Source organism: Panthera pardus, unplaced genomic scaffold (genome assembly GCF_024362965.1).
Source record: "Panthera pardus isolate Hobbes unplaced genomic scaffold, ASM2436296v1 HiC_scaffold_11, whole genome shotgun sequence".
In the NCBI taxonomy this organism is placed as follows: Eukaryota; Metazoa; Chordata; class Mammalia; order Carnivora; family Felidae; genus Panthera; species Panthera pardus.
Window position 1 is genome coordinate 12,629,000 of NW_026526666.1, and position 9,985 is coordinate 12,638,984.

At 41.7% G+C, this 9,985-nt stretch overlaps 1 pseudogene; it reads left to right on the forward strand.

Annotated features, from left to right (window-relative positions):
* Positions 1-1,810: 1,810 nt before the first annotated feature.
* On the forward strand, positions 1,811-2,417 carry LOC109271853 (MICOS complex subunit MIC26-like; annotated as a pseudogene).
* The last annotated feature ends 7,568 nt before the right edge of the window (positions 2,418-9,985 follow it).

The window sequence follows — 9,985 nt, forward strand, 5'->3', positions numbered from 1 at the left end:
GAGAGTGTTACTTTCTCTCTCTTGTGACTTTGGTTATTTTATTTCCCTCCTCGCAGTGATATTTTGGAACTTCCACCAAGTGTGCTTTGATTTGCTCCTTGGAGTAGCCCTGTAAAGGAAAACAAACAGACAGACTAATCTGGGGGAGGAAACAGGCATCCAAGTCCAAAGGCCAAGGGAACGCCCTCACATAGTTTCTGCAGATCAGGAATCTGAGAGCAGCTCAGCTGTTGGTTTTGGGTCTGTGACCTGGGCTGCAGTCATCTGAAGGCTAGACTGGGGGCTGGAGGATGCACTTCTAAACTCATTCAAATGGCTGTTGGCAGGGGTTTCATTTCCTCACCACCCGGGCTACTCCTCACAATGTGACAGCTGGCCTCCTTCAGAGTGAGTGATCTATTTCTGTCTCCAAACTCCTGCTCACTGGCTGCCGTGCGGTCACCACCACCACTGAACGGGTAGTGGCCTCTGGAACCCACGTGGGCTTGAGAATGCTTGCAGGAGGGCCCCAAACTCATTCTGAGTTAGGCACACTGCCAGCAGATTAGGTAGCAATTGTCTGTGCAGCACCACCTATGGCAGGTGGCTCTACATTTATGCTGGGTTCAGGGGAGGGAAATGGCACCTGCCAGCTGCATTGTTCCTGGAGAAGACCCCTAGCATGCTCTAAAATCCTTATAAATGGATCTTCCTTATATTTTCCCCAGGCGCTGTGCAAACTGTTGATTCTGTTGCTTCTCCTGTGGCTGTTGTCTCTTTAAGAGTGGGGACCCAGCCATCACTAGGCCTCCTGATTTGCCTGGTGCTGAGTCAGCAGCCTTTTAAAACTCCAGGCTCCAAAACCCACAGGTTATACAAACACAGAGCTCAGCCCTTTCTAGTTTTCAAAGCCAGACGTTATGGCGATTCATTTTCCCTGTGTGGGTTCCTTGATGTTTTCCATCTTTGTGCCTGCAGCTTCCTCACTCCTGGGGGCAACTTCTGACCACTGTTTCTGCTCTTCCTAAACTCTCCAATACGGTTTCTTTTCTACATGTAGTTGTGGAATTTTTTTCTGAGAGTCTTCAGATCGCTCTTTTGTTTATTCACTCAGATATCTAGTTGTCAATGTGGGATGGAATGAGCATCGGGTCCTACTACTTCAGCAACTTCCCAGCATCTGTCCTGCCCTTACATTGTTCTTTTTAAAAACATTTATTGGAGTATAATTGACAGATGATATTATATTAATTTCAGTTGTGCAACATAAGTCATTTGATAGTCATATACATTGCAAAATGGTCACTACAACAGGTGCCTTGTCATTCACAAAGTTAATACAATATTATTGATCATATTTCTCATACTGTATACTACATCCCCATTATCTATTTTACAGCTGGAAGTTTGTACTTATTAAATTCTCTACCCATTTTGCCCTCCCCACCACCAAGCAACTCCCCTCTAGCAAACACCAATCTGCTTTCTGTATCTATAATTAGAAGTTTTGTTTTGTTTTATTTTTTTATATTTCACATATAAATGAAGTCATATGGTATTTGTCTTTCTCTGTCTGCCTATGTCATTGATATGACTATAGCTACACCAGTTTTTGTTTTGTTTCCATTTGTGTGGAATATCTATTTCCATCCCTTCACTTTCAGTCTGTGTGTGTCCTGACTTCTGAAGTAAGCCTCTTGCAGGCAGTATATAGATGTGTCTTGTTCTTTATCCACCCAGGAACCCTATGTCTTTTAATTGGAGAATTTAGTCTATTTACATTTAAAGGAACTATTGCTATGTGTGAGCCAGAGCCACCTCTGCCAACAACATGTTCAAGGTAATTCAGAGTTCTGTGGGGCCAGCCAGCCTTAAGTGTGCACACCGTCAAAGTCTATGCATCACCTAACAAGGACTCACTTCACAAAACTGCCATGAAGGTTAAGGAGCTTTCACTCTACTCCATTTCCGAGGGTCGATCTAAATATGTAGAGGAGCCAAAGGACCCATCTTGAAGAAAGCATCTCACATCTCTGACATTATGGTAAGCCATATTCAAGGTGGTGTCAGGAAATGTACTCACAAACTAAGCCCAAGATGCAGAGCTTGGTTCAGTGGGGGTTAGACATCCCAGACAGGTATAAATATCTCCCAAATGCACCTCCTGGATTTTTTCCAAGACTTGGTGTTATTGGTTTTGCTGGCATTGTTTAACTTCTTTTGGCTAGAGGTTCAAAAATAAAGAAGCCAGTGTATCCACCTGGGTTCATGGGATTAGCTGCCTCTTTTTATTATCCACAACAAGCCATTGTATTTGTCCAGGGCAGTGGGAAGAAATTATATGACTGGGATTTACAAGGATACATAGTCACAGAAAATTTGTGGAGGTGAACTTTCAAAAGACAGGATATGTGAAGAATTCACCTGGAAATAAATAGAATGCTCAATGCTCTGCCCATTTTAATCCGTGTAGTAAACCAGTATTTTAACAGAAAAATGGCAGAGAAGTCAGTACTAAATGTAGTAAATTGGCTTTCTTCTTCGGGAAAAACTCTAGGCCTCTCGTTATCTTGGGTCATCACCCAAGACATAAGACAGACATAATATTGCGTATATTGGATTTTTAATAATAATATATGAGAGCTCTTTTATCATATCTCAGACAATTTTATCATTTTTAAAAATTCTCATTTAAGTAGAAGATATATAACATTTTAACCATAGTTTGTTATAGTTCTGTGCTTATAGCTATTTAATCTATACTTAAAAATTAATAAAAAAAAAAAAAAAAGGGGGTGCCTGGGTGGCTCAGTTGGTTAAGCATCTGACTTAGGCTCAGGTCAAGGTCTCACACTTCATGAGTTTGAGCCCTACATCCAGCTCTCTGCTGTCAGCACAGAGCCCGCTTCAGACCCCTTGTGTCCCTCCGTCTCTGCCCCTCCCCCATGCTCTCTCTCTCAAAAATACACATTTTAAAAAAATTAATAGTAAAGTAGAATCTTTTCCAGAAGTGTGTAGATAATTTACAAATTTTTATGTGAAAACTCTACCTTTTTACTCCTTTTGCTACGCCTTTTATGTTATTTTTTATATTCATATGAAGTTTTTGTTTAAATTCCACTTAGTTACCATACATGTAATATTAGTGTCAGGTGTTAAAAACAGTGATTCAACACTTACATATGACACTTGGTGCTCATCACAAGTGCACTCCTTAATCACCATCACCGATTTTCCCCATCCCCCCACCTACCTCCTCTCTAGTAACCATCAGTTTCTTCCCATAGATAAGAGTCTGTTTCGTGGTTTTCCTCTCTTTTCTTCCCTTATAATTGTTTGTTTTGTTTCTTCAATTCCACATGTAAATAAAATCATATGGTGTTTGTCTTTCCCCACTGACTTATTTCACTTAGCTTGATACACTCTAGCTTCATTCACATCATTGCAAATGGCGAGATTTCATTCTTTTTGAAGGCTTAGTAATATTCCATTGTATATATACACTACTTCTTTATCCATTCGTCAGCCATTGGACATTTGAGCATTTTCCATAATTTTGCTTTTATCGATACTACTGCTACAAACATTGGGGGGGGGGTGTGTATCCCTTTGAACTAGAATTTTTGTATTCTTTGGGTAAATACATAATGGTACAAGTGCTGGATCATAGGGTAGTTCTGGTTTTATCTTTGTGAAGAACCTGCATCCTGTTTTCCACAGTGGCTGCACCAGTTTGCATTTGTACCAACAGAGGAACCCCCTTTTTCTACATCCTTGCTAACATCTGCTTCTTGTGTTGTTGATTTTCGCCATTCTGACAGGTGTGAGGTGATATCTCATGATAGTTCTGATTTATATTTCCCTGATGATGAGTGATGTTGAGCATCTTTTCATGTGTCTGTTGGCCATCTCGATGTGCACTTTGGAAAAATGTCTATTCATGTCTTCTGCCCATTTTTACCAAATTATTTGTTTTTGGGTGTTGAGTTTTATAAGTTCTTTATATATTTTGGATACTAACCATTTATCAGATATGTCATTTGCAAATATCTTCTCCCATTCTGTAGGTTGCCTTTCAGTTTTGTTGATTGTTTCCTTCGCTTTTTAGGAGCTTTTTATTTTGATGACGTCCCAATAGTTTATTTTTGCTTTCATTTCCCTTGCCTCAGGAGACATACCTAGTAAGAAGTTGCCACAGCTGAGGTCACAGAGGTTACTGCCTGTGTTCCCCTCTAGGATTTTAATGGTTTCCTGCTTCACATTTAGGCCTTTCATCTATTTTGAATTTATTTTTGTGTATGGTGTATAAAAGGGGTCCAGATTTATTTGTTTGCATGTTGCTGTCCAGTTTTCCCAACATCTTTTGTTGAAGAGACTGTGTTTTTCTCATTGGATATTCTTCCCTGTTTGTCAAAGATTAATTGACCATACAGTTGTGGGTTCATTTCCTACTTTTCTATTCTATTCCATTATCTGTCTGGTTTTTGTTGTGTTTTCTATTTCTTTGTTGAACTTCTAATTTTGTTCTTGTATTGCTTCCCTGATGTTATTAAATTATCTCTGTTCTTTTGTAGATCTCTGCCCATATGTGGAACAAATAACTTGAATATTTTTGTAAGGTAATTTCTGGATCTTCATTTCTTTGGGGCCCAGTACTGGAGATTTACTGGAGACTCCTTTGGTGGAGTCATGTTTCCCTGATTCTTCATGATCCCTATAGTCTTGCATGTGTGCTTGTACATTTGAAAAAGCAGTCACCTCTTTCAGACTTTATGGACTTCCAGACTTTAAAGGAAACCTTCACTCATGTGTGAGGGCATGCTGGATCATGGATCTAGGGTACAGGGTGCCAAGTGTGTGAATATGTGGTGGCACTGGGTTCTGGGGGACATGATAATCTTCGGTTCAGGCCAGTGGACTTCACAGCATTGACAATTGTATGGTCCTTGGCTAACACTACAGGAGGGCTGCAGTAGCTGTAAGGGCCGTTGGGGGTCCTCAGCAGCATCTCCAAATCCAGTAGCTACGGACCAGGGTAAGCAGCAGTGGTGGCTAGAGCCAGCGGTGTGCACACACTTGGCTGCAGGGGCCAGCTTCTGGTTCCTATGTAGTGGCAGGAGCCATTTGCAGAGACACACGTGGTGATGGAGGCCAAAGCAAGTGGCAAGAGCCGAGGTCAACTATGGACTTACTGGTAGCTGTAGAGGCCCTGGCTACTCGCATGTGCTCCTGTGGCTGTACGCTTTCCATCTGGGTGCGTGTATTGCAATGGAGGTTGATGATGGGGGGTGCTGGACTGGGGGCATCCAGATGCATAACTGGAGGGACTTGCAACAGGTGGGCACAGTAATGCTGGCTGGAGACAGAAGTCAGAACTGATCTGGGCTCACAAGCAGCTGTGAAGTCCTTGGTTGTTGGTGTGCTCACCTGTGGCTGTACACTTTTCCCTGGGGCATGTGTGCTATAGTGGAGGTGGGTGATAGGCAAGTGTGTGGAGGTGCACAGCTGGAGGGGCTGTGAGCATGAGCATAAGCATGAACATGAGCATGGCAGTGAGGGTCAGTGGGGGGAATCTAGAGTGTCATCTTCCACTCTTACAGCCATAGAGGGCTTGGATGACTGTTGGCGTGCTTCCGGGGATCCAACAAGGAAGTGGAAGGGAGCAAAGAGAGACTCATATGGCTGGCTTTAGCAAACATGAATATTTATGGGACAGAAAACTGGAAAAACCTGGGTCTGTGGTGGTTGTGCTGGCCATTGGCTTTGTTGGTGGAAAAATGTGCTGAGTTTGTCTGCAGAGCAGGTCTTTCTGAACTGCAATTATTCTCACTGTGCATCTGTTAATAATAGCTTCTGCTTTTCTTTCTTCTTCCTAACCAACTCTCTGTGTCTCAGCTTTGCCAGTCTGGCTGGGGTGAAAACAGAGTGGGACCTTTGCACAGTGCCCTGAGAGACTGGGGAAGCTGGTCACTCGCTTCAGTATTGCTTTCCTGGGGAGAACTCTTTCTAGCTGGGAAGTTAGTTGTTGGTGCTGAACAGTGCTGGCTTGTGGGATGGGATGATGAAGACAAAATGAAGATGTCTGCTTTCTCTTTCAAGTTTTTTGTTTGTTTGTTTCACTGTGTTGCTTAAACTTCTTAGGTGGACTCTGGAGGTCTTCCAGAAATGATTAGTTGTTTTGTTTTTTTTTTTGTTTTTTTGTTTTTTTTAATGGATAGCTGTCCAATTGTGGTTCTTTGAGGGGGATCATGGAAGCTGGGTTCTTCTACATTGTCATTTTTCTACTTCCACATTCTTTGTCTTTTTTTTTTTTTAAGAGAGAGAGGGCGTGCAAGTGGGGGAGATGGGCAGAGGGAGAGAAAGAGAATCTAAAGCAGGCTCCATGCCCAGTGCAGAACCTGATGTGGGGCTCAATCCCACAACTCTGGGATCATGACCTGGGCTGAAATCAAGAGTTGGATGCTCAACCTACTGAGCCACCCAGGTACCCCCACATTCTTTGTCTTAATGCAAATGTGTGTGTGTGTGTGTGTGTGTGTGTGTGTGTGTGTATTTCTGTGTTTTCTCTCTTGTTCTATGAATCTATTTCTTTTTTTTTAATGTTTATTTATTTTTGAGACAGAGAGAGACAGAGCATGAATGGGGGAGGGGCAGAGAGAGAGGGAGACACAGAATCGGAAGCAGGCTCCAGGCTCTGAGCCATCAGCCCAGAGCCTGATGCAGGGCTCGAACTCACAAACCGTGAGATCGTGACCTGAGCTGAAGTCGGACGCTCAACCGACTGAGCCACCCAGGCGCCCCTATGAGTCTATTTCTTTATGTGTTAGCCAATATCAGCACCTTATCAGTAGCTTTTATACCTTATTGGCATATATTCAATAGAGCAAGTCCTCCTGCCTGTCTCTTTAAATACAGTCCTAGCTATTCTTGACCATTTTTGTACAAATTTTATAATCATGTTGTTATGGTCCACATATATGTGTGCACATTCACACACACACACACACACACACACACACACACACAAGGAATTGGGACTTTGAGTTTTATGAATCATGAATATGATCTCTTGCCATTTATTTAGGTCTTTACTAATTTCAGTCACTAATTTATTATAGTTTTTTTTTCCGTAGGGATCTTGTACATTTTTAAAGATTTGTTCCTAGGTACTATATGTTTTTTGAAGTTTCAACTATAATATATTAGTATTTTGTTTGCAGCACATATATAAGCACAAAGTTGATTTTGTCTATTTATTGTATACAGAAATTTTGCTGAGCTCATTTTTTAGTTGTAATAATTAACTATTGATTCTTTTGGAATTCCTACATAGAAAATGATACGATCTATGAATAATGACAGACTTGTTTTTGTTTCTAAATATACATCCAATATAAATTTAATCTCTTTTTAAAAAAAAATTGGGAGGGCCTGGCTGGCTCAGTTGGTTAAATGTTCAACTCTTGATTTTGGCTCAGGTCATGATCTCATGGTTGGTGAGATCGAACCCCTCATGAGGCTCTGCGGTGACAGTGCAGAGCATGCTTGAGATTCTCTCTCTCCCTGTCTTTCTGCCCCTCCCCCCCCAAATAAATAAATATACTTAACAAACTGAGGGTTGTTGGAGGGGTTGTGGGATGGGGGATGGGCTAAATGGGTAAGGGGCATTAAGGAATCTACTCCTGAAATCATTGTTTCACTATATGCTAACTAATTTGGATGTAAATTTTAAAAAATAAAAAATAAAATTAAAAAAAAAGGACTTAAAGCTTTTTTGTAGTGGCTAGAGTTTTATTTTAAGAGTTTTATCTTTTTAATAGAACTCAATACTGTAGTCATAGCATAACTAAGGCACAAAGACAGAAGCTTTTGCTTTACTGAATCGAAGAGAATTAAAGGTAGAAGTTCAGTACCTGGGACAGCTCACTGGACCCGCAGCTTGTTTTGGCTCTGTGGAAAACAGCTTTTATCCTAAGAATGTGAGATTTATGTGGTTGGCTATATCTAATTAAAACAACATTATTAGAGCATTCTTGACCTTTTTTTGCCATCTTTTTCTGTTGGAGCTATGTAATCAACTTTATAGTTACAAGCTTTTCTTTGAAATAGGGGTCACTTTTGTAAACTAAAAGTCAGAGGCAGAGGAGATTAAACCAAAGGAAGATGTTGGTAAACATCAACCAGAATCTTGGGGAGTAGGGAAATTGTTGCAGGATTTTATTCCACTTGCCTTTATCCAAACACAGCATTCAGATATGATGTTTTTAATCTGAGACTATTCTAGATGTCATTAGGGAGTTTGTTTAAAACCCCTGGATACATGTGATCTTAGCATGTTTCTGACTTTAATAACAATCTTGATAAATAGCTATTTTCTTTCTTTCTCCATTCCTTTCATTCTTTTTCTTTTTTCTTCTATAGTTACTTTCCATTCTCTGAGGGCACTGTGAGAAAAATACTGCTGGAGAAGAGGAAGCTGAACTTCTCATGTATTTGGGCAACAACTGCCCTAATGATGATGTTATGTTTCAATCACACTAAAGAAGGCCAAGGTAAGCAAGAATAGAGTTTTACATTAACTAGACTTTTAAAAGATTAAAAATCTTTTGGGAACCAGAGGGCCATTTAGTTTCCTTTTGTAAAGTAAGTTGGCTAATCATAATTAACAAGAGAGAAATCTAAATTCTCCAGGAAATCTTTTTGAAAACTATAATGGCCCAAGCCACGCTGCAATAAGGAGAACATCTTATGCTAAGTTTAGTGGATTGAAAAGATACAAAGAAGCCTGGGTTCTTGTGCTGTCTGTGATCCATGATATTATCTCAGAATGCTTACTTCTGGATTTCTCAATATTTTAGAAGAAACAAATTTTTAAGGCACTTAAGAAATAGAATTTTTAAGGCACTTTTGAAGGTTTCTCAAGCTCCCAGCTAAATATTTTCCTCTTAAGAACGTAAGGTAGGGTTCAAGAAAATGGCAGTGGACTATCAGTACCCTAGGCTCATCTCATCCCAGGAAACACAACTGGATAACTACCAAATCATACTAAGTACCCCAGAAATTGGCCTGAAGACTGACAGAACAAACTCCACAACTAAAGGGAGAGAAAAAGGCAAATCAAAGAAAGTAGGAAGTGTGGAGATGTGTTTAGGGGAGAAGCGGATCACAGGTAGTATGGAGAGGAAGGAGCCAGGGTCACAGAACGGGCAAGTGAGAGAGGAGTCCACAGGGGAACGCACAAGGAGAATGTTTATCCATTGGCTTTCATACAAGAGGGGCTGAATTTCATGAGTTCTTGCAACCAGCCAGGCTTAAAACCTGGACTTTAAAGGTTGAGAAGCTTGTCTGGGATAGAGCCTGGAGGGCACTGCACTTCTTTTGTAGAGAAGGCAGGCAACAACCCGGAGACAGACAGCGTGGTAACAGTGATCTGAAGACAGCCTGGGGCACACTGGGGGAGATTATTCTGCTCTTCTTGGAGTGCATCCCTGAGAGGCAGAGTTCAAGGAGACACAACTCTTTGGGAAGAAAAGAGCCAGCCAGAGCCATTTCCTTTCCCTGCTCCTCAGCATAAACACAGAGCCACCTGAGGGAACCAGCTCAGCCCTGACACTGGCCGCCTAACTTGCATATACAAAGACCCCTCCCCCTTTGCTGTGGTGGGATTGCCCTTCTCATTCAAGCTTGCCTTGGTCCCAAGGTGGTAGGCCCCTCCCCAAGGAGACCGGCACAAGCCTGTGACCACACCACATTCCCTGACCAGAGAGTTCTGCAGGGTCTCAGTTCCGGTGGAGATGGTATTGGGTATCATTTCATAAGCAGACAAGAGCACACATGGTTAAAACTTGCCACACGCAGGCCAGGGACCACACACTGCCCACACCAGGCTAGAAGATTCTCTGCAGATGACTGGCCTGAGGGTAGACCAGCCAGAACACAGCAGCATAGCACACACAGCACACATTGGAGATGTTCCTTGAAGCACCAGCCCTGGGCACTACGTGGC